At 36.1% G+C, this 23,171-nt stretch overlaps 1 pseudogene; it reads right to left on the bottom strand.

The window, feature by feature from the left end:
- The window catches only part of LOC123591879, a 31,060-nt pseudogene extending 8,514 nt beyond the window's left edge, over nt 1–22,546 (bottom strand).
- Nucleotides 22,547–23,171: the final 625 nt, after the last annotated feature.

The following is a 23,171-nucleotide window of genomic DNA, read 5'->3' as shown; positions in this document are numbered from 1 at the left end:
CATTTCCTTTGTTTTTTTTCTGTCAAATGAGCTTCATGTACTAAGATGTTAAGGTCTGTTGTTCCAACTTTGTCCTGGATTGAAGATGTGAAATAGAGTCACAGCCGAAGTGAAGGCAACATGTCATGTGATTTTAAAAATTATTTATTGTTGTAAGCCTTTGAGATTTGGAGGCTCTTTGTTATCAATCTATGCCAAGCTGACTAATGGAGCATTATTCTAAAATGGTAGGAATAAAAGAATGTCTAAAAAAATGAAGCAAAGACCAGATAATATATGCTATCACTGTCATAGTTAAACAATTTCCCTCAGGGAAGATAAACATCAAAATAAGTTTTAAATGTGTCTCTCCATAGACTTATTGAATGCTCAATTAGGAAAAAAATTAATCCAAAGAGGGATGCTATGTTACCATGTATCAAAAAATTATCTCCTTCAAACATAATGAATGACTGCAAAAGGTTAACAGTGTCCATTATAGGTATTTAAAATACATTATAAAGGGTTTAAAGTTAGGAATTCAATTATTCATGAGTAAATGCATACTTCTATATCTTATGTTTCCAAACACAATATTCAGTATATTTTAGTTCTTTTAAAACATTTTCTTGGTGAAACATCTGGGTGGCTCAGTCAGTTGAGTGTCTGACTCTTGATTTTGAAGCAGGTCATGATCCCAGGATTGTGAGATCGAGCCTCACATTGGACTCCATGCTGAGCGTGGAGCCTACATCGAATTCTCTCTTTCCCTCTGCTCCCTTAAATTTAATGTTTAAAAAAAATTAAAAGACACATTGTCTTAACAATTCATTTTGAATAATCCATTTTCTTTAGCAAAACTTCTAATCGTGAAATGCAAAAGCAAACTTCCTATTCGGTGCTAAATGAAAGATGATGCATTCTCAACTAAAATCTCAAATATGTGTAATACTGAGTTTTCTATTAATATAATGCTCTTTATATAAGGACACAAAACAATAGAAATTATTGATGGCAAAATTTATAACATGAAAACTATCACCAAAGCCTTTAAATAAAACCATCATATATCAGAAAATGTCTGATATTATTTGAAAGGCATTCAATTCTGGGCACTTTCCTGGTATTTATAAAGAATTTTTACCTGAAAGAAGAAATGTGTTTCTTTTAAGGCTTTTACAAAGAAAGTGTTAGTTTTTTTTTATTGTTTTTGTAAATAATACTCAACTATTATATTGATCGAGTTACAGCCCCAATATTTTGGCCAGGATTTCTGACCATAAGAGCTCTGCAAATCAAGTTTATATAATGTTTACTGCAGATTGAGTTCAGGGAGGAATAAGAGAAAGAAGAAAAAAATTGGGAAACTAAAAGAATATACCTGTGGTACAATAACTGCATGTTCAATATTGAACAAGTGATAATTATTCTGTCAAATCTGCAACGTTTTTGCAGATCAACTGGCAACTGTTTTAAGGAAAAGGAACATTAATGTACCTTTTGATACACTCGTTATCTCTTCAATCCCTCTCAGCTGTTGTAACTTTGAGAAATCTATTTGCATTGGATGCTTACATCAGGGGACTTGAAAGTTTAAGCGCTGCTTTCTTTGAAAGCAGAGGGCACACAGAGCCAAACCGGTTACGGTGACTAATCATAACAGTCCCTGTGCCTGGGCTGGCTGCCCTCAGCCGGAGACCTCCACAACACTGTCATTACCGTGGGCTGTCTGCTGGCTGACTGACCCCAGCTTCCCTCCGCTCCTCCAGAGCCCTTTACCCTCAGTGATTAATGAACTGTAAAATAACAACCAGTCTTAGAGCAAGCCAGAGTTCCTTCCCATGAATACTAAAGGAAATGCACTTTCTTCCCTGAAGCCGTCAAGATTTTATGGGCAAAACTTCCGTTCTCTTTTTCTACACTCTAGCTCTACTGACTGTTTTGTCACCAGTCAATGGAGGAATCAGACATCAAACCAAACACCCAAAGACCACTTCTTTTCTATGGTAACACTAAGGTGCTGTTATAGGTTCTCATCCATTTATTCTGAACTCCTCCGACCATTATGATTCATGATTAGCTCTTTCACGACTTCCATCTTGGGGCCGGATCCCAAGGCACGAGAGCCCTTGTGAAAGAGAAATAACGCAGCGAGGCAAATACAATTTTAGAGCTGAGAGCAGGCTGACATTCTAAAGCTTGCATAACTGAATCAGGAGGGCTCCATGTGCATACCAGTGTTTCTTCGAACAATAATATTGTTTTCTAAACAAAACAAAACAAAACAAAAAAAAACAAAGTGCGAATGCAGTGAGATCATAAGCCAAGGGGAAAACCACAAGTTTAGGAAAAAAGAAAACAAAATCTCAGGAAAGAGACGAGACCTGATTTAAGGCTAGCATATTGATTTCTAGACTTCTCATCTAAACTGCGTTTCCCAGCAAACCCTTCTTGCTTAGGAATCACAATTGCAATTGATCTCAAAGATTATTATGGATACTGAGTACGAACAACTAAAAGCTGACTTTAGCTCTCCATGTACTTGGATTTAGCAAACATTTTGTAATTGAGTGCTTCTATGAATGCAATAAATTCATTCTTTGGAAACCATGCTTTGTCATCTCCCTTTTTATTACAGAAAAATAGTAAATGGTGAAATAACACATTATGCCAATTATAAACACTTGTAATTCCATCACTGGTTCCTAAAATTGCATTGGCCAAAAACACTTTTTTATTTTGTATTTTGTATTATCCTTTATGGCTTTTGAATCATTTAAGCTTCCATGTAGAATCCTTGTTTATTATATTCCAAGAATAAATATTTTAGTGTCCTTTGACATAGAAATTAAATTTGAAACTCTTCAGGCATCTTACATTAAAATTTATTTCTTTTTCTTCCAACACTTATTCTTCCTTGCCAATATCTAAGTAACAGATTATACATATAATTACATATATAATATTTTTTTCTGAGGCATGTGAATTCACGCCATGTCATATTAGGATAGTGTAACATTCGGATAGAGCACAAACATTATTTTTGAGAATTTAGAACAATAGTTACCCAATAACCTTGAGTTAATAATCTTCAATTATAGTGGCCAAAAAGAAAATTCTAAAAACTTAAGGCATCAGAAAATGTTTTAAAATGACTACTATTTGTTTCCTAAAAATATGCTTTGTTAAAACAGAAACATTTTTGCGCTCGGCATATATAAAGGTCTTTCCTGATGAAAGTTTAGTTTCAAATATTTTTTACTTGTAGCTTCTGAATCACAATTGTCTTCAACTTCTTAGTATAGTGGGAAAAGCATCAGAAAACAATATGATTGGGAATTCATCTATTGAGGATTAATGTGGGTGTTTGGGCTCTTTTAAACAAATGCTTATTATAGGGGCGCCTGGGTGGCTCAGTCAGTTAGGCCACTGGTTCTTAGTTTTGGCTCAGGTCATGATCTCACAGTTGTGACTTCCAGCCCCGCATCGGTCTCTGTGCTGGAGGTGTAGAGCCTGCATGGGATTTTCTCTCTCTTCTCTCTCTGCCCCGACCCCACTCATTCTGTCTCTGTCTCTCTCAAAAATAAATGAACTTGAAAATAATGAATGCTTACTATAAAATTCGAAATGACTAACAAAATAGTAAAAAATGCTGGGTTGCTCAGTTTTTTTCAGGTCCATCTGTTTTTGATTGTCTGTTTGTTTTTCCACTTGGAATCGGCCTTACTGTCATAGGAGTTCGGGTACGCAGAGATACATAACACGGGCCTAAAAGTTCCATTAAAAGGTCTCATGTTTTTCACAACTGTTTCAAGAGATACGACAGCAATACAAATTTTTAGAAGGTTCAGCTCAACTTTTTTGTTTATTTGTTGTTACTCTTTTCCTTGAGTTTTATCCACTGTCTGGTATCTTTCTCAGGGGATGATACTCTACAGCAAGGGCACCAGGACAGCAGTTATGCCCTGATGAATCAAGGAAATGTGGCCGCTTAGAGCAATCACTCGCCTCATTGGTTGCATGGCATCATTGGGAAAGTAACTCATTGGTTGGCTTTTTCTATATCCAGGTGCTTCTTGATATAGCCATCAACCATCAGTTCTTTATATACACTAGGAACTACCTCTGCCAAAGCAAAGCAAGGCTCTGACAGACAAAAACGGGAAAATTACCAAAGAGTGAGAACAATAGAAATGCTTTTTCTTTAAGCTTTTTGTTTACTTCCACATCTTTCTTTGAAAACAAAATGAACCATGTAGATAATTACTCTAAGGATTCATCTTTTCCATAAGGATGTATCAAAGATTAACTTACTGCTCCCAAATTAGTCAAGGTGTAGGATTTACACCTGTCAGTTCTGCAAGTAGATGGCCCTTTCATACATTCAATCATTTATTCATTCATCCAACAAATACTTATTGATAATATGTTGATTCATACGAATTCTTCTGTGTGTCAGGAATAAAGTAGTACACAGGGAAACAAAACATTACCTAACCCCAAAGAATTTCTGCATAGAGGAAGAAGACAGAAAAAAAAATATTAGTTGACGATGAAAGATGGTAATTTCCCAAGTGTTCTGATTGACAATAAAACATGATGCTGTAACACGGTGTCTAAGATAGGAGGGAAACAACTTCAGAGTATTCAAGGAGGGATTTTCTAAGCAAGTATTGTTTGAGTTTAGACATGAATGAGGAGTAGGAGGTGGTCATGAAACAGTTAAAGTAAAAGCACTCCAGGCAGAAAGCTAGAATTTGAGATTGAAACAAAAGTCTGTGTTTGAGAACTGAAGAGAGTTCAATATGGTGTTCTATTTTCCTCATTCTCATCTGCCACAATTTAAAATTTTGCAGAGAGGGACTCAGTATTCTTAGAGCCTTTTGAGGGCACAAAATCTTAACTTTCTGGTTTGAGGAGAGTAGACTATTTTAAAGTATTTTCACATCGGGGCGCCTGGGTGGCACAGTCGGTTAAGCGTCCGACTTCAGTCAGGTCACGATCTCGCGGTCCGTGAGTTTGAGCCCCGCGTCAGGCTCTGGACTGATGGCTCAGAGCCTGGAGCCTGTTTCGGATTCTGTGTCTCCCTCTCTCTCTGCCCCTCCCCCGTTCGTGCTCTGTCTCTCTCTGTCCCCAAAATAAATAAACGTTGAAAAAAAAATTTAAAAAAAAAAATAAACTATTTTCACATCAACCATTATTCTGGAAGTGATTTGTGGGTTTGGTCTTTAGCTAAATGATCTGAACCCTAAGTTCATAGGCCACACAATCAATATTTATTTTAAGTAGTGTTACATGCATACATACTTGTGAAATTCAGAACAAACCTATGAGGTAGAAATAACGCCATTTAGAATTGCCATGAAATTTTGTGAGTAGTTCTTAAATAGTTGAATCCAGCAGTATGAAATCCAGCATACCAACATTCTAAAACTCACTCTTATTGTGTGTGCAGATATATATATCTATATCTATATATAGATATAGATATAGATATAGATATAGATATAGATATAGATAGATAGATAGATATAATCTTATTCTCCCCATTTCTGTTGCATAACTTATTTTTCCTTCAAAGTGCTTTGCATCCATCTTCTCAACTATTTTTTAATGTTTATATATTTTTGAGAGATAGAGTGAGGGAGGGACAGAGAGATAGGTCAACAGTGGATCCAAAGTGGGCTCTGTGCTGACAGAAAAGAGCCTGATGCGGGGTTTGAACTCATGCACCATGATATCATGACCTGAGCTGAAGTAGGATGCTTAACCAACTGAGCCATCTGGGCACCCCTCATCCATCTTTTTTTTTTTTTTAATTCAACTATTGTCTGATTTTTTATTACTTTGTGTTTGTTCCTATTTTTTAATGCCTTTCTGGTCATGTCTTCCTGACTAAATCCTACTTATCTTTCAAAGTCCAGCTTAAAAGCTCTCCCTACCTTGATGTCCCTCTTATGCCAGAAGTAATAACATATGTCTCTTTCACACTTTGCACTTTGGGCATCAAGTTCCCTTCTATACCAGATTGCTTTAGGGGCAGAGAATCTGAGTTTCCTACCTTCATCTCTCACAACACCTAATGAATTGTCGACTTGGAACACATACTTGGAAAAGGGCAGAGATGAGGAGGTGAAGTCAAGTCTCTATCTCATATTTTTCAGACAAATGAAGGAAAATGTGCACAACTATTAGAGAAAAAACATGGAAGCACATGGAGCCCGCTCCTTCCCAAGGAGGATAGTGACACATCTAATTGGTTAATTAGGGGGAAGAAACCGAGCCTGTCAATCCCTGCCCCAAGATTTCTTTCTAGCAGCTTCACCTCAAGATGCACAGTTTCTCTGCTTTCTGAAAGCAGGCTCTGCCTCTGTCAATGAGGCATCTGCCTCTGAGATGTCTGCATCTCTGAGTGTATGGATTTTATTTTGAAGGAAAAATATGAGGAAGTCTGGTTGTAGATACATATCTGAAGCACATTTTCTATTTCAGCTTATTAGTAATAAGGCTGTGGTATTTTGATCTTGCTCTATCTTAAAACAAAACAAAACAAAACATTCACAGCTGCTTGATGAACGAATGAAAGTACAACAAGTAGAGGTTGATAACCCACCCACCTATCTCAGTCTTCTATTTGGGCTTATGAAAAATCACTACTCTTGGAAGAGTGAGGAAAGAAAGCAAGACTCTGAATCAGCATCCTCTTAGCAAAATTACCTCACCTGGCAGCCAAGATAGCACAACAATGCGGCAAAGATATGCTTTGATTTTTTTTCGTCCAAATAAAGACCCTCTCAACTTTAAAGAATAGAGGTCTGAGCACTAAGTACCTTCTCAAATGACATTAATGAGAAGTTTCATCAGGGAGAATGCTTTACATACATCAAGAGGCCAGTGTTCTGCATTATTAATCAGCCAGGTATCCTCATTTACATCAGTTCAACTTTGTATACCTGAAGACTGATATTTTAGAAACTAGGAATTTTAAATTCTCAAGATAGCAAGACAAACGTAAATATTCCATGATTAGTTTTTACATAGGAGACTAATATCTAATATTCTTTCATATAAACTAGAACCAAAGCATAACAGATACTTCTCCAGACCCTCTTGAAATTCTTGAGAGAGCCCCTTCTGGAAAACGTTATTGGGTCCTATTGGAGGCAAAGAAATCTTTTAAGAAATATTTAACGTCATCAAAATGAAAGTTATTGAAGAAAGTATATAATGATTTTTTATCTCGATGTAGTTGTTAGGAATAGCTCCTCCAAGAAAATTCCCAAGATCCCAACAATATCTAAACAGTACATTTCTAAAACAAAGACCATGAGTCACACCAAAGAACTAGAGTCCTAAATTGATCAGCAAAGGAAAATACAAGTAAAAATCACTTTGTCTTGTTTTAAAAAGTGACATTTTCTTCTCTCTTAAAAATTTAATGTTTTCTAGCAGTATTTCTTTTCTAGAGTGGTCACAACTTCATCTTCAATAAGTACCAGATAATTTCTGGGAAGCAAACTGTACCCAATTATTCTGTTAGGATACAACAATTACTTAACAATTTTATTGTCACTGAAAAAATTTTTAAAAAACACAATCTTTGTTTCATACAACTCAACACCCTCAAATCCTGCAGAACGTTAATTTAGATTTAAAACCTTTTTAATATTTATTTATTTTTGAGAGAGAGAGGAAGGGGCAGAGAGAGACACACACACAGAATCTGAAGCAGGCTTCAGGCTCTGAGCTGTCAGCACAGAGCCCAACACAGGGCTTGGACTCATGAACTACAAGATCATGATCTGAGCCAGAGTTCGATGCTTAACTGACTGAGCTACCCAGGTGCCCCTACATCTTAATTCATCTTTTCCACCCTTTGGAATTTTTTCAATTTCTTCTCCATGAATTTGACATTTGATTTGAATTCACTGGAAGGGAATTGAAACTTAAGCCATTATGGTCAGTATTAACCACCTGTGCCAGGACTTGCCTATTAACAATTGCCAAAAACATCTGAGATGGAAACACTACATCACTGAGGTTATTCCACTGAAGCTAGGCTTCCTTCAGATGTGATCTCACCATCTAATCACATTTTCAAAAATTATTAAGAAACAGTATTGGTTAGGTGGAAGAAGCACCCAGCTTCAGTGAATCTAGAAATATCACAATCAAAGAAGCAACTTACAGTTGTTAGCCACTTGGCATTGCGTGAATACCAGACTCTACTGAAACATTACCTCTCAATGGTTCTCTCATAAATTTCCACACCACCTGAAGTTTGTGTACAAATTGTTACCCACTCAAAAGTCTGTTAGCACCCATCCCTTGGTTGAGTCTTGGCATTAGAGGAAAGGGATCTTTGGGCAGCTTTTGGTAAGGAAAAGTTGGCCCCAAATTTATCATATTTAAGTGAATTTTCCAAAGGAGGAAAATTCAGAACTGGGGATATCTCTCCAACTTACCCATCTGTACTTTACTACCTATGATCTTTCTAGGTTCAGTTCATCCTCTAAAAACTCCATGCATGAGCACAGTGGAACTCAGGAAGACACTCTGGCCTGCTTGCCCATGGGCTTGCCCTCTCCTTCATAATAGACCTTCCCAAGACCATTACGTTTTGATGCTCTTTTCTTAAACTTTCCAAAGCCCACATAGCAAAAGCAGTTCTTCTATTCTGCTAGTACCACCACCATCTTTTTGTTTTCTTTCCAAGCAACAATCTACTTTTCTCCTCATTACCTAGTGAATTATGCCTATTTTGAAAAAATGAAAAAGAAATTAATACTTTGTTAGACTTAGTCTTTCAGTCTTTATATCTACAAAATAATACGATATATTCTGACAATTGCTCATGTCAAAAATACAAGACAGAGTTAGGACTTATAAAAAATTACAAGACTAAAACAGAGTAAATAAATGTGTTTTATTTGGGAGAGGGTGGGGAGGATACTTTTTCATTCTTCTGGTGTTCCCATTCTCATGGAGGAGACTCCAATAGGGTAACATTTCTAGCCTTTCTCTGTTCCATGACTCACTTCTCCCAAGGTGTAAATGATGACTTAAAATTATTGTTTATTTTGCAGTTCACTCACTTCACCTTCTCTTTCTCTTTGGAACCACAGTGTTTGCAGGATACACATACTTGCTTTGCTTCGCTATGTTCATACCCTAAGCATGAATGCCTAGCCCTAAAGCCAGGGTTGCCTGTGGCTAAGTCTATCTAATTCTCTGGTTCTGTATTAGATATTCCACCTTCCTTCAGCTCTAAGCCACCATCCACAATATCAGTCTTATCAATAATGCTGCTTTACTCTTTCATCCATATACCTCAGTTGTTCGGAACTCAGGTGGAGAATTTACTTTTGTTTCTTAGGCTCCCCAAACCCTAGATTGTTTGAAAAACAATGACAAGTAAAATGTAATGATACCACTTACTAAGGTCTATTCTAAAGACACATGGGAAAAATTAAGAACTAAAGGAAGCAATCCCAGCTGCCATATAGTCAGACCTTATGGAGAACAGAGATGCTGTTCAATGTATAAAAACAACTTCAGCAGCACCTCAATTAACTCAAATATCTCATGCCCTGACATAATGGTGACTCAATAGTTCCATTTCTGTTTCTCTCTCCAATGTGTTTCTTTTTTTTTTTTTTTTTTCTATTCTAACTGCCTTTAATCTTCTCCATGATTTCTGCTTTTCATAGACATCAATTGCTTCATGGCTTTCGTTACAGATGAGTCTAACTTAGATCATTGGCTTTCTGACTTGTTCAGAGTCAAGCTATCATAGGTTGATGGATTATTGTTTTCATGCTTTTGACTTCATCCTACTCTAATGCTATATAACAAGCAATTTTCTTCCTAATGCAGACTTTCTTTTGCTCATCCTGAAACCTCTTCTTTGATGTCTCCCTATGTTTGATCCTAATTATTTCAAAGAAAAGACAATGCCTTTGATGATATCCTTACTTGGTTAAGCGGCATATAGATGTGCTCTAAGACACAGTATGTAGCCATTTCATTTACATTCTTTTTTACTTCTGTGTCAGTCCATCAGCTTTTCATTTTGTTTTCTTTTAATTATTATTGATGTTGCTGCCAGTTAGCTAGTGTAGCATGCATTGGTATTAACATCCTGCACAGTGATAAAGAGGTAAATATATGTTTTAATCATTATCATATCATAAAATAGTGCAAGTTGAGCCATCTGTAGTTTTTTTTTTTTTTCCAGTAGACATCATGTCGCCCCACCCCCATCACTTTCCATAATGATACATTCCACCTTCCTGTTCACAAAGATAAATGTTGGTCATAGTGTCCTTTGCTCCTGACCACAGTAAGTAGCCCAGAAATAGGTTCATGACCCAAACCAAATCAATCAGCCCTTTGCCAGATTTTATGGACCCAAGGCTAGAAGTTCCTCTTTAGAAAAAGTCTCTAATAATATGCTTCCAAAACTATCCCATAATCCCTAATTTTTACAACAAGGAAAACACTTGTCTATTATAGAAAGAAACCATCAAAGAGAGATAGTCAAAGAGAGACCCGGGTTGGTAGAGAGGGAGACGGGAAAAGTTTTGATTGTGGCCAAGCCCCAGTTTTTATTCCTTAAACCTCCAGAAGTGCTCAAGTCCTTAAGTTGTTCCTTCATATTGTGAACCATTCCAGTCCCCTTCCAGTAAATCTTCTTTATTGCTTAAACTAATTTGTGTTAGGTTTCCATCACTTGCAACTGAAAATGTGATTTGGCATCCTTCTTAGACTATCACACATCTGTGCTTCCTAATACAGAAAACCCTGAGTTTGTCTCTCAAACTCTATCTGGTACAAAGCATCTTTGTTTAATAGATTTCTCATCCAAGTCTACTTGAATATGCCTCTAATTCACCATGTGTAACACATATAAGTTCATCCTTTAACCTCTGATTACTTTTCCTATGTAACCTCCTATGTGTCTCTGTGATACTATTTTCCCCCAAAGTTGAAAAGCTTAAAAATCTTACCAAAGTCTCTTCCTTCTTATCTGTTTCACTTTAGTCTTGTCCATTTTCCTCATTATCCTTTTGATTTTTCACTTTTTAAAAAATGTGTATTGTTTATTTTTGAGAAAGAGAGAGCCCAGTGGGGGGGGGGGTGGGGCAGAAAGAGAGAGGAAGATAGAGAATCCAAAGCAGCCTCTGCGCTGTCAGTGCAGAGCCTGGTGTGGGGTTTTGGGGGGGCAGGTGCATGAATTCACAAACCATAAGATCATGACCTGAGCTGAACGCTTAACCCACTAAGCCACTCTGGTACCTCTCAATTCCTCACTTATTATTCATTTTCTCTAGAATAGCAGTCCGGATTTTTATGCAAACCTGTATCTCTGGTTTTAATCCCTTATGTCTTTTACATGCCATTTGCACAGCAATTTATTTAGATGTCATTGAGCAACACTGCTTAACTTCAGATAAAACTTTTAAATCTACAGGATAAATCTAAACTTTCTAAGTTGAAATTCAAGGCTATTTTGGTGGCCTATACCTACCATTTCTACCTAAGCTCCTAGTGTTCTTTCATAAATACTGCAATTATTCACATAATGTCCTCTAGTCACATATTTATGTTTCTACCTCTGCATCATCCATTTTACCTAGAATGCCTTCCTTATTTTCATCTTATTTTCCAAGATTTATCAAGCTCTGTTTTTTCCTTGGAGAATGTGTTTGCCCAGAGGCTAGATAAACTAATCAAGAGGAACTGAAACTAAATGTGATGAGGGAGGAGAAAAACATCTAGATAAATATGTAAATCAATTTACTATGGAAAACAGTGGCTATGATATTCAAGAAAGGAAAACAGTGTGGGAGGTGCTAGTGAGTCATATGAGAAACCAATTGGACCAAAAATCATTAATTACACTTATAACCCAAATGCAAATATATATTATTGTGCAGGTCCCAAGTAATGTGAATGTTAAATTTTAAGAAAAAAACAATTAAAATGGATGTGTAGACATTGTAGAGTTTTGTAAGAGGGGAATACAGTGTTAAAAGGACATACAGACCTACAAAGAATGGAATTGTTTCATGTTCACCTAAAAAACCCAGTGTCTTAAGAAGTAATGATTACTGAAGAACACCTATATGTGTGTGTATGTACACACACATATACACATATACATACATACATACATCTAGGAGACATATATATATATATATATATATGTATATATGTGTATATATATATGTATATATGTGTATATATACATATCCATATATGTCCTCCTATATATATATATATTTATGTATATATATGTATATATGTGTATGCATATGTATATATATTGGCAATGATTGCCCCAGTGAGGTTTTGCTATGGGGTTAGAGGTTAGATCGCAGGGTTAGTCCTGGAGTTAGGGGCAAAATTAAGATTAGGGCCACCAAATGGGGAATAAGAAACTCTCTCAGGAGTAAGATTTAGTAGTATGTTGAAAGAATCATTTGAGTAAAAAAAGAGGGTCTTACAGGTTCTATATTAGCTTTGCTGAAAATTAAAACTCCTGAAGAGAGGAGAACTTATCCAAGGGAGATTATTTAGAACCTAATTGTGACCAATAAAAATGAATGGTTGGCAAAAAGAGTAAGATACAAAATTTTAAAAAGATGTTAAAATACCGTGAACATGTTAGCCTGAAGAGAGCTGGCATGACCGCATTGATGACAAGCACAATATGCTTTAAGATAGAAAGCACAATTAGGAGATAAAAAATGGTCTCTATGTAGTAATAAAAATAATACTTAACTGGTAAATATGACAATTTAAAATCAGCATATATCTAAGAAGAAACCTCAGAATACAGTTGAGATAATTATCTAGAAAAATTAGAAATTCTGCTATCATAGACAGAAATATCTAAATACCTCCTCCAGGAATTGGAATATTCAGCAGATAAACAGTCAATAAGAATATAAAAGATTTGAACATATCTATTAACAAATTTGGTCTGATGACACATATAGAGAACTATCCATGCCAAGAATTAAAGACTCCACAGTTTTTGTAAACTCACATGATACATGTACAAAAAAACTTATAGTGCACCAAACAATAAAATGATTTTCAAACAAGTACCAAAAATAAGTATCATATAGATTATATTCTTAATGGTGAAGAACTTCATTTAGGTATACATTATTTTTAAATAACTTAGGAAACACATTAAAAAACACACACACATTTGAAAAGTATGAATAGCTTTTTAAGCAGCTCATAAATTTAAAAAATAATAGAAATTAGAATGATTCAAAATATTCAAATGTGAAAATGCTGCGTGTTTAAAGTTATTAAACAAGCCAGAGCTTTACAAGTATACCTCACTACACAATTTTTCCTGATATGAATATTCAAAACGATAAATTGCAAATTTTTGCCAAAATTTACTACCTGAATTGAAACTCCCTATAAAAAATCCTTATTTGTATACCAGAAAAAGTATTGAATTTATACACTATGCAAGGCCATAGAAGGCAATGTGGCTTCATTTTATACTGGATTGTCTTCCGAGGATAGTATTTTGATCTCCTATTACATTAAATGACTCTGCACAATTGCTACATATTCCCATATATTCCCTGGGTACTATGGTTTGCTTATACTGAGCAACTTAGCATAGTATCAACCTGGATCTGGTTGGAATTAGTTATCTATAACCTACTATTTCATTGATTATTTCTATTATAGAACATACAATGTATGTATGCATTAGTAGAATGTATACATTACAAATGTCATTTCCATCTGATATTGCATCATTGTTTAACAGTGAAAATAATGGAATAAATGGTTTTAGATGCTTTCTATTATACAAAAAGCCTTATATCAAGGTTTTAGTGGTATGTGGAGTAACTTGACTAAGGGCTCTGGGTGGCCTGAGAATGCATTTTGTGTACCATTTAAAAATTGAAATAGAATATGCAAGAATGTTCAGGTTAACATATATCCAGGTACATATTAGACATTGATAACAAAGGATGCCCATATTAACAATCACTGTATGGGGACAATAAAACCTTAATACAAGTCTAGATACAAACAACTGAGGAAAAAGACACTGCAAGAATTTTATTTATGAGCATAGATAATATAATCCTAAATAAAATATTGTCAAAGAAAATGAAGCAAGGTACATAAAAATATCATAAAATTTGATTTACCATACACATGCAAAGATTATTTAATATATGAAAATGTAACTAATTATGCTAATAGATGAAAGGAAAAAACATAATTGCAACAGAAATGAGAAAGAGATTCGGAAAAAAAATAACTTTTTGAAAACTATGATGAAACGGAAACTTATTTAACCTGTTGGAGGGTACCTGCCAGAAAACTACAGAAAACATTATGCTTAGTAGTAAAACAGGAGAAAGATTTTCTTTAAAGTCACCAGAAGAGGGGCGCCTGGGTGGCGCAGTCGGTTGGGCGTCCGACTTCAGCCAGGTCACGATCTCGCGGTCCGTGAGTTCGAGCCCCGCGTCAGGCTCTGGGCTGATGGCTCAGAGCCTGGAGCCTGTTTCCGATTCTGTGTCTCCCTCTCTCTCTGCCCCTCCCCCGTTCATGCTCTCTCTCTATCCCAAAAATAAATAAACGTTGAAAAAAAAATAAATAAAAAATAAAGTCACCAGAAGAGAAGAATCTCACCATTACCACCGTAACAGTTACCTGTTGCTGTGAACAAATGGCCCCGCAACTTTGTGCTTTATGAAAACAATGATTTACTCATCTTCAGGGTTCTGTGAATTGACTGGGCAGAGCTCAGATGGGATGATTTGTCTCCTCCACCTAAGTCCCAGCTGGGCTTGCTAATATGGCTTTAGTTTGGCAGGAGGAACTCAAAATGGTCTCACTCACATGCCCAGTTCCTACCCTGGGATAGCAGGGTCCTCTCTCGCTACTTGTAGGCACTTTCTCCCTGGATAGGCTTTCACTCCCTAGTGTCCTTCTCTCCATGTGACCTCTTCAGTGGAATTGCTCAGGCTCCTTTACATCGCATCTCAGAAATCTCAGGGGACAAAAGCAGAAACTGCAAGCTTTCAAGTGTAGGCTTTTGAACTCAGATGCCACTGTATCTACGATATTCTATAGCTTAAATTAAGCTGGGATGCCTAGGTGGCTCAGTCCGACTTTGGCTCAGGTCATGATCTCATAGCTTGTGAGTTCCAGCCACCTCGGGCTCCGTGCTGACAGCTCAAAGCCTGGAGCCTGCTCTGGATTTTGTGTCTCCCTCTCTCTCTGCCCCTCCCACATTCATGCACGCTCTGTCTCTCTCTCTTTCTCTCTCTCTCTCTCTCTCTCCCTCTCTCTCTCTGTCTCTGTCAAAAAGTATAAATATTAAAAAAAAAATCTAAATTAAGCTAAATACTAGGCCAGATTCAGTGTGGGAGATTACACAAAGGTGTGAGTACAGAGAAGAATTTGTTCATTGGGGATCATTTTGTATCAATCTATCACAGCCATTTCATCTCAAAGTTATATTAGAGATTTTACCCATCATACTAAAATGAGAAGAAGAAGAAGCATGATAAATGTGCTAATGATGATGGTATTAAGGATTGGGAGGAAACTTATTTAAAGATTATATGATTGCATATAAAATTGCATTTAGATTACATGATTGCATAGAAAATCTAGAATGAAAAAAGAAAGTCTAGGAGAATTAACAAAAAATAAAAAATGGAAGAACAAAACCATTCCTGCTAATAATCTGAATATAAAATTTGCATATAAAAATAATTTTTATATACCACAAAGAAACACAAAACTTTTCAATTACTTAAAAAGATATGTACATTAGTAAAAAGTCAACATAAAGTATACAAGAATACCCAGCAAAGATGTTTAAGACCTATTTGAGAAAACTGAAAATATTTTATTGACTGACATTTAAGAATACCAAGTAAGTGGAGAGATATTGCAAATGGAGAAGGATTCTCAGTATCATAAAGCAAATAATTTTTCCAATATCAGTCTATAAATTTAATGAAATTATAATCGAAATTACAAGGCTTTCCACAAAACCTAATAAGCTAATTCTAAATTAATGTCAGAGAGTAAAAAGCCAAGAATAGTCAAGACAAATCTGAGAAGGAAAATAAACAAGAGTTGGGGGTCTTGCCCTACTACTTATCAAGACCTAATTAGAGACATTAAGCCAATGTGCCATTGTTGTAGGGATATGGCTAAATGAAAACCAACAGAATAGTCTAGAAACATGTATTCATATTTTCACAAATTATAAATGGTAGAAGTGTCATTAGTAAGTAGTGAGTCAAGGATGTGTTATGATCTTGACACAATAATTCATCCGTAAGGAAAAAATAGTAATTATATTCCTACATACTGTATAGGAATATAGCTTTAAAATAGAATAAATATTTAAAGTAAAACACTGAAATGTTTTTGTTTTTGTTTTTTTTTAATTTTTAAAAATGTTTGTTTATTTTTGAGAAGGAGAGTATAAGTAAGGGACGGAGACGAAGAGATTGGGGGACAGAGGATCCAAAGTGGGCTCTGTGCTGACAGCAGACAGCTCAATGCAGGGCTCAAACTCCCAAACCATGAGATCATGATCTAAGCCAAAGTCAGATGCTTAACTGACTGAGCCATCCAGGTGCCTCAGTTTTTTGTTTGTTTGCTTTTTGTCTTTTAAAGTGCGCTTCATGCCCAGCATGGAGCCCAACATGGAGCTTAACTCATGTCCCTAAGATGAAGACCTGAGCTGAGATCAAGAGTTGGACACTTAACCAACTGAGACACCCAGGCACCCCTGCAATGTTTCTGATAAAAGACAAAACATTTTTCAAGCTTTTGAGTAAACAGGAAGCAAAAAGCAGAAGGAATAAAGTAAAAGACTAATAAATTGGATTACATTAACAATGATAAGTCTCTGCACATCCAAGACACTGTAAGAAATGGAAATGACAACAGTACAGGGGAAAGCATATGCAATGATTCATCTGATAATGCATTATTACCAAAAAATGTTTTTAAAACTTTCAAATTAATGAGAAAATGAAGATAAAATAGAGAACTGAGCATATAATACGGACAGACAATAAAGATGGGAAATCCACAATGTTCAAAAAGTAAATTAAGAGTTACTCAGTTTTTCTGAAAATGCGAAATAAAAATTTAAAAAGGGTTTAGTAAATTTTAAGCCACCTGAAGATTATACAAGTTTTTAAGAGAGTAGAGACATTTACGTAGTGCTCATAGAGGTATGGATTGGTGCAATTTATTTGGAGAGTAATTTAGCAATAATATAAATTTTAAAATACCTGTGAAACCTTCACACACTTATCATTGGAATACAGAGACAAGAATGTTTTATCAGCATTGTTTATAATAGAAAACTGAAGTCCAATCTATCAAAGGAGAAGCACATTTGGGGTACCCATACAATGGGATAGCACATAGTTGTAAAAATTAATAAAGTAGAGCCATCTTATAAACACAGATAAATCTCACAAATACAATGTTGAAAGAGAGAAAATAAAAGGAAGTTGCCTGAGGCCTGTATAATTTGATACAAATTATATAAAATTATAAAACATTCAAATCAAACCAAATAACTTATATATGTTTATGTGTTCATATTATTTGGTAAAACTATGTTTAAAAGATGAATTAGATTAAAAAAACATTCAACCCAGCGGTTAGTTCAATTTCAAAAATATCTGTAATGTTTTATTTCATCATCTTGACGGTAAGCCCACTGATGTCCATACTGTATGCTTTTGTGTGCATGCCCTTGAAATATTATAAATATTAAAAACTAGAATTACAGAGATTGGGAATGATGCAGGAAATCTGAAATGTGGCAAATGACGATTTTCTATTTTTAAAAAGAAAACAGGGATAGATTTTTCATTCATTTTTCAACAAATATTTGTTGTAATTCCATTCTGTGCCAGACGCTGTCCTAGGTGCTAGAGCAACATCGGTGAGAAGAGAAATGCCCTCACTGCTTACATGGTACCTATATTCTGAGTATTACCTGACCTACAGTCAGAATTTATGTGGTTCTGATTCAAAAATTTCCAAACTAATTGTTTAAGTGCTGTGACTTGTGACAAAATGGAGCAAGTCATAGCAGGCTAACTTTATTTAAAGCTTACTTCATTTATTTCATTTAAGGGATCCCGCCCCCGCCCCCCCCAACACACACACCTTTTATGGGGGAATATTGCACAACTCAGTTCTTTACTTTGATCTACTAACATGTTGTTGTGTTTGGGTTTTTTTGTTTTTTGTTTTTCTTCTTTGTGGCTTGGGCAAAGATATAGATGATATGTTTATTTTTATTTTTCCACTTGAAACTTAAAGAAATAAAAAAAATGTTCCTATGCAAATACCAGTATACCAAGTTAACCAAAATTATGTCAAATTTTTTCTTCTCCAAAACCACATTGCTTGCCATAAGTTTACAAATACTCTTGCAGCATGAATATATATATATATATATATATATATATATATATATATATATACACATATGTGTGTGTGTGATCACAAATTTTATATTATATAGATATAATCACTCTCTAAAATTTCTGATTATCAATTGCAGTGGTTTAACTGCTTTGTCCCAATTAGTTGTGAATTATGTTGATAGTTATATGCCATTAACAAATAATAGCTCCTGTTTTCAAACGATTTTCTTTTTCTAAAAGAGTAGATACATGTATCTCAGCAAAGAATTTATTAATAACTGTTACTTTAGAATACATTATATTTCATTGCCACTTTTCATTTTGCTTGGCTTTTGATTGTAGCAGCTTATTAAGAAATACTTTCCAAAGGAGAAAATTGGCCCTTTTGGTTACCAAGATTCAATAAAAAGAAAAGATCCATCAGAGCAGAACATTTTGGCAATGTATACAATGTTAGTGCATATAGGAAAACTTCAGACCCCCAAAAAGGATTTGAACTCAGATGATCTAAACTCTACAGTCTACACTCTGACCTATCCACCATGTATAGCTGATCTGTTGTGCAGCTCCATCCATCCCAAATTTAAGCAGACAAGAGAATCACTCACAATACTGGTTAAAACACAAATGCAGCCAGCACTGGAGATTCTAGAGGTCAGGTAATTTGCATTTTAAAAAGCTATCAGGTGGAGCTGATACTGCTGATCCTGTCTGTGGTTAAAGGGGTTAAAATTGGTTCCCTGAGCATCTTTAAAGCAGGCGAAACTTTATTAGTCCAGCAGAGTAATTTGAAATCTCACTTCAGGCCAGCATGATGGAATAAACCCCTTTCATTCCTATGATTACATGAAACCTTTCCTAAATCAATGTGGTTTAGAGCTCAAAGACAACAAAAGCATGGTTTACATAATAATTTGAAAGCCTGTCAAAATGAAAAAAAAAAGGAAGCGCTAGGAAGCACTTTCTTATGATTGTTCTGCAGTGAAAGTGAGGGTGACACGGCAGTAAGCGTCCAAACTTCTAAAATCTGTTGGACTTAAGGGCTAAACCCTGTCCACCATCAGCTTACAGGTACAAACTCAAGAAATAATATTTCAGCCAAGACTGACTTCAGCTTAGGAAACAAGATGGGCATTTTATATTAGAAGCTTCTCACACACACTTTGGTTTCTAAAAGAGGAAGCTAACTTGGGGAAAACATGCAAATCTCAGCTCCAGAGATAGAGTGGGGGAGGCTGCTTTGAACAAAGCCTGAACATTACATTAGTCAGGTTCTCCCAGGCCCAGCCTATCTGCAGAAAGACAGCTGCTTGAATTTAAGCACCAATTAAAGATTTCGCAGGCTTTAGTCACTTTCTGTTACAAGAACATTTGACTTGTGTACTTAGAAAGAAAATCAGCGGAATATTCTATTTAAGGGGGAAGAAAGCATATGCTGTGAGTCTTTTACCATAAGAAGTAAATATTGGGGATAATAATTTTCAAATACAATGGCAATATAGTTTGGCTATGAAACCTCTTCACCAAGTGTCTGCTGGGCATGTCCTAAAATGACTAATTCGTCAGCTTTCCTGCAGTGAACTCTACTTCAGAACTTGCAGTTTCAGGTCTTAAAGATGTAATTTTCTTGTATGCTTTACCTTGGTTTTATGGTCATATCTTGGTACACAGTGATTTCTCAGAAGTCAAAAAGTTTGTTCAGAAATATTGCTAATTGTGGGGCGCCTGGGTGGCTCAGTCCGCTGAGCATCCAACTTTGGCTCAGGTCAGGATCTCGTGGTTCATGAGTTCGAGCCCCGCGACGGGCTGTGCTGACAGCTCAGAGCCTGCTTCTGATTCTGGGTCTCTCTCTCTCTCTCTCTCTCTCTGCCCCTCCCCTGCTCACACTCTGTCTCTCCCTCTCTCTCAAAAATAAATAAACATTTAAAAAAATTTTTTAAAAAGAAATATTGCTACTTCTGTGTTGGGAAAGAACTTCTTTTGAACCCGTTTCCCATATTCACGGGAACAGTGAATAACAATATTTCTTGATAGTTCTGCTCATTGAAAAATGAGAAATGAGGGGGATGTGGAGAAAGAGGGTATGAGCATTAATTCATGCCAGTTCACACCGTATTTCCAGTGCGTGTTATTAAAAGTGTTTTTGTTAGCAATTAAACCTGAGGAATGGGCTCTTGCTTTGGGAAACAAAGTGTAGGTATATCCAAAATTCCCATAAATTATATTACTATTGATTGATATAAATTCATACTTTACAAGAAGCCTATAAAAAAGTGACTACTGATTAGAAAAGGAACACAATGGAGCCATATACCTAGAGACTCTCAGTCAAGACTCTCTTTCCACTTGATTCCTTAGACAATTCAGAATGTACCCAGAAGATTCCTTTTTATAACCCAGTGACAAGCCAAGGAGATGCGGTAATGCTACTACGTTAAATCTGTTTTAATTTTTCCCCTGTTCCCGAGCACGTAAGCACTATCAGGAGAACAGAAAATGCCTGTTTAGAAATTATTTGTGCTGACTACCATGTCTTAATTGTTTTTAAACTGCTCTGTTAAAAGATTTATTTTGAAATAAATATAATGATACAAGTTTATATCTGGGCATCCAGTAAATATTGGTTTTGAGGAACCTGCAATATTCAGGACAAATTCTTTGGGGAGTCCATACAAGAGCTTTATATCCAAGAGGGGAAAGGTTTGAAGGTAGATTTTGAGGGACTCCTTTTATTTTATTTTAAATCATGGCAAAAAATAACCACACTCATATATCCAGTAGGTTTCAAAAATCATTTAAATGCATATTTCTTGCATAAGTGCTAGAGAAGAAAATCATAAGAATTATCCAAGGGCATCGTAGCTGGCAAGGAAGGAAGGTTTTTCTAAGGAACTGACTTTTAACCTATGTTTTTCTCAATTAACATAAATCAGCTAAGTGGGGGCAGCCGGTGGAAAGGGTAAGGAAAATCTTGACCAAGCCATAGGGAACACTGGGTGTGAAAACTGTGAAGAAAGAGGCAGTAGGAAGACCTTGAAAAATGGAATAAAAGCCACTGTGACCAAGCTAGAGAAAGCAATGGCAAAGAAAATCTGACATGAGGCTGGGAGGGGCCAGATCAGGAGGGCTTTGTTGTTGGCATTAAGGAGCTCAGACCATACTCTAAGAGTGATAGGGGATCACTGAGGGTTTTAAGCTAGGAGATGTTATCACAGCATTTACCTCTCTAAGAAAACCTCTCTCTATGCTGTGTGGAGAACTGATTGTTAAGAGTGGAAGCAGAGAGACCATGAAGTAGACTTTTGCTTAGTCCAGGAAGATGACAGCACTGTGCACCAATTTAGTGGGAGTGGACAGGGATAAAAATGCTTATTTATAGAGGAAAATAGATAGAAATGAAGAATAAGGAAGAATGAAGTAGAAAAGATGAGTCCCACATTTCTGGCTTCAGAAATGGTAAGACAGAGAAGCAGTAACATGGACCAACAATGAGGAGACAGGAAAAGGAAAACAAATTCAATAGTGTGGAAGTTTTCTGCTGCCGTTCCAATCAATGGAGATTAGTCCTGGAATCAATATAAAGTGAGAAATGTGAATCTCCCATAAATTAGTCAGTCTTGGTTCCCAATTGCCTCCCCAAAGCCAGCACTTCTCCCAGAGAAGTGGGTGTGGTTCTTGTGTTAAGGCTCATGCTCCACTTCCCCAAATACAACTGCTTCATCAGGTACACATATGGAGGAACTAAGGCATCTTACATCACTCGATACTAAGACATCATATATCGCCAAAGTGACACCTTCCAAAGGGACATTGTGCTTCGATTGCGTTGATCCCATTTGTGCTACAGATTTCCATTCTGTTCCCTGTTGTTCTCTGCAACTCCCAATAATAGCATCACACACCCCCACTCAGTGCATGTGACTTGCCACATCTTTCCCAGTGGAAGCAATATCGTTCCCACTGTCATCATCTTCATCCTTGGCCATGTGACTTACTGTGGCCAGTGGCACACAAGCAGGGGTGAAATTTTTTATAACTGAATTTAAAGAGTCACCAATAGGTTTCCCCTTGGCTCTTTCATCTTCTACCATGAAAATAACACGTACCAGAAGTGAGCTGTTCCTGAAATCTGAATCCCAGAATGAAGGGGACCCATAGAATCAACCTGCAAGTAAATCTAACCAATATCTAACATGAAAAAGAAATAAATCTTTGTGTTTAAATGGTTGGAATTTGGGGGCCACTTATTACTGCAGGACAACATAGTCTAAATTGGCTGACATAAAAATCCAAAACTACTTTTGCCTAAATTTGGATATATGAGAATTTCACTTTAAATTTAACTTTAGAACCTATCCCACACTAAGATGTAGCTCCAGGTACTTTTAGGGAGTTTCTATTACCTTTCTTAACTACAGATGGGCTCAGATCTCATACCTGAGGCCATTAATAGAAGACCTACAAGCAGGACAGTTTCAACTTCAAAATGATAAACATTGTTTTTGGTCCCTCCAACAAAAGCTAAAGATCTTCAGAGGGGCTGGCCCTGGACCCCCATCTGGCTCTAGTAACTTGTAATGACTTCCCTCATTCTGGTCCTCTGCCTGTAAGATTAACAGCATTAGAAGTTTTGTCATAAAAGCTTTTCTGAAGAAAACGGAATGGCAGTAATGACAAACACACACCCATGTATTTCTTGTCCATTTGTCCTCCCCA

The sequence above is a fragment of the Leopardus geoffroyi genome, chromosome B4 (genome assembly GCF_018350155.1).
Source record: "Leopardus geoffroyi isolate Oge1 chromosome B4, O.geoffroyi_Oge1_pat1.0, whole genome shotgun sequence".
Classification (NCBI taxonomy): Eukaryota; Metazoa; Chordata; class Mammalia; order Carnivora; family Felidae; genus Leopardus; species Leopardus geoffroyi.
Note: the sequence above shows the minus strand (reverse complement) of the source record. Positions and strands in the feature narration are given on the sequence as shown.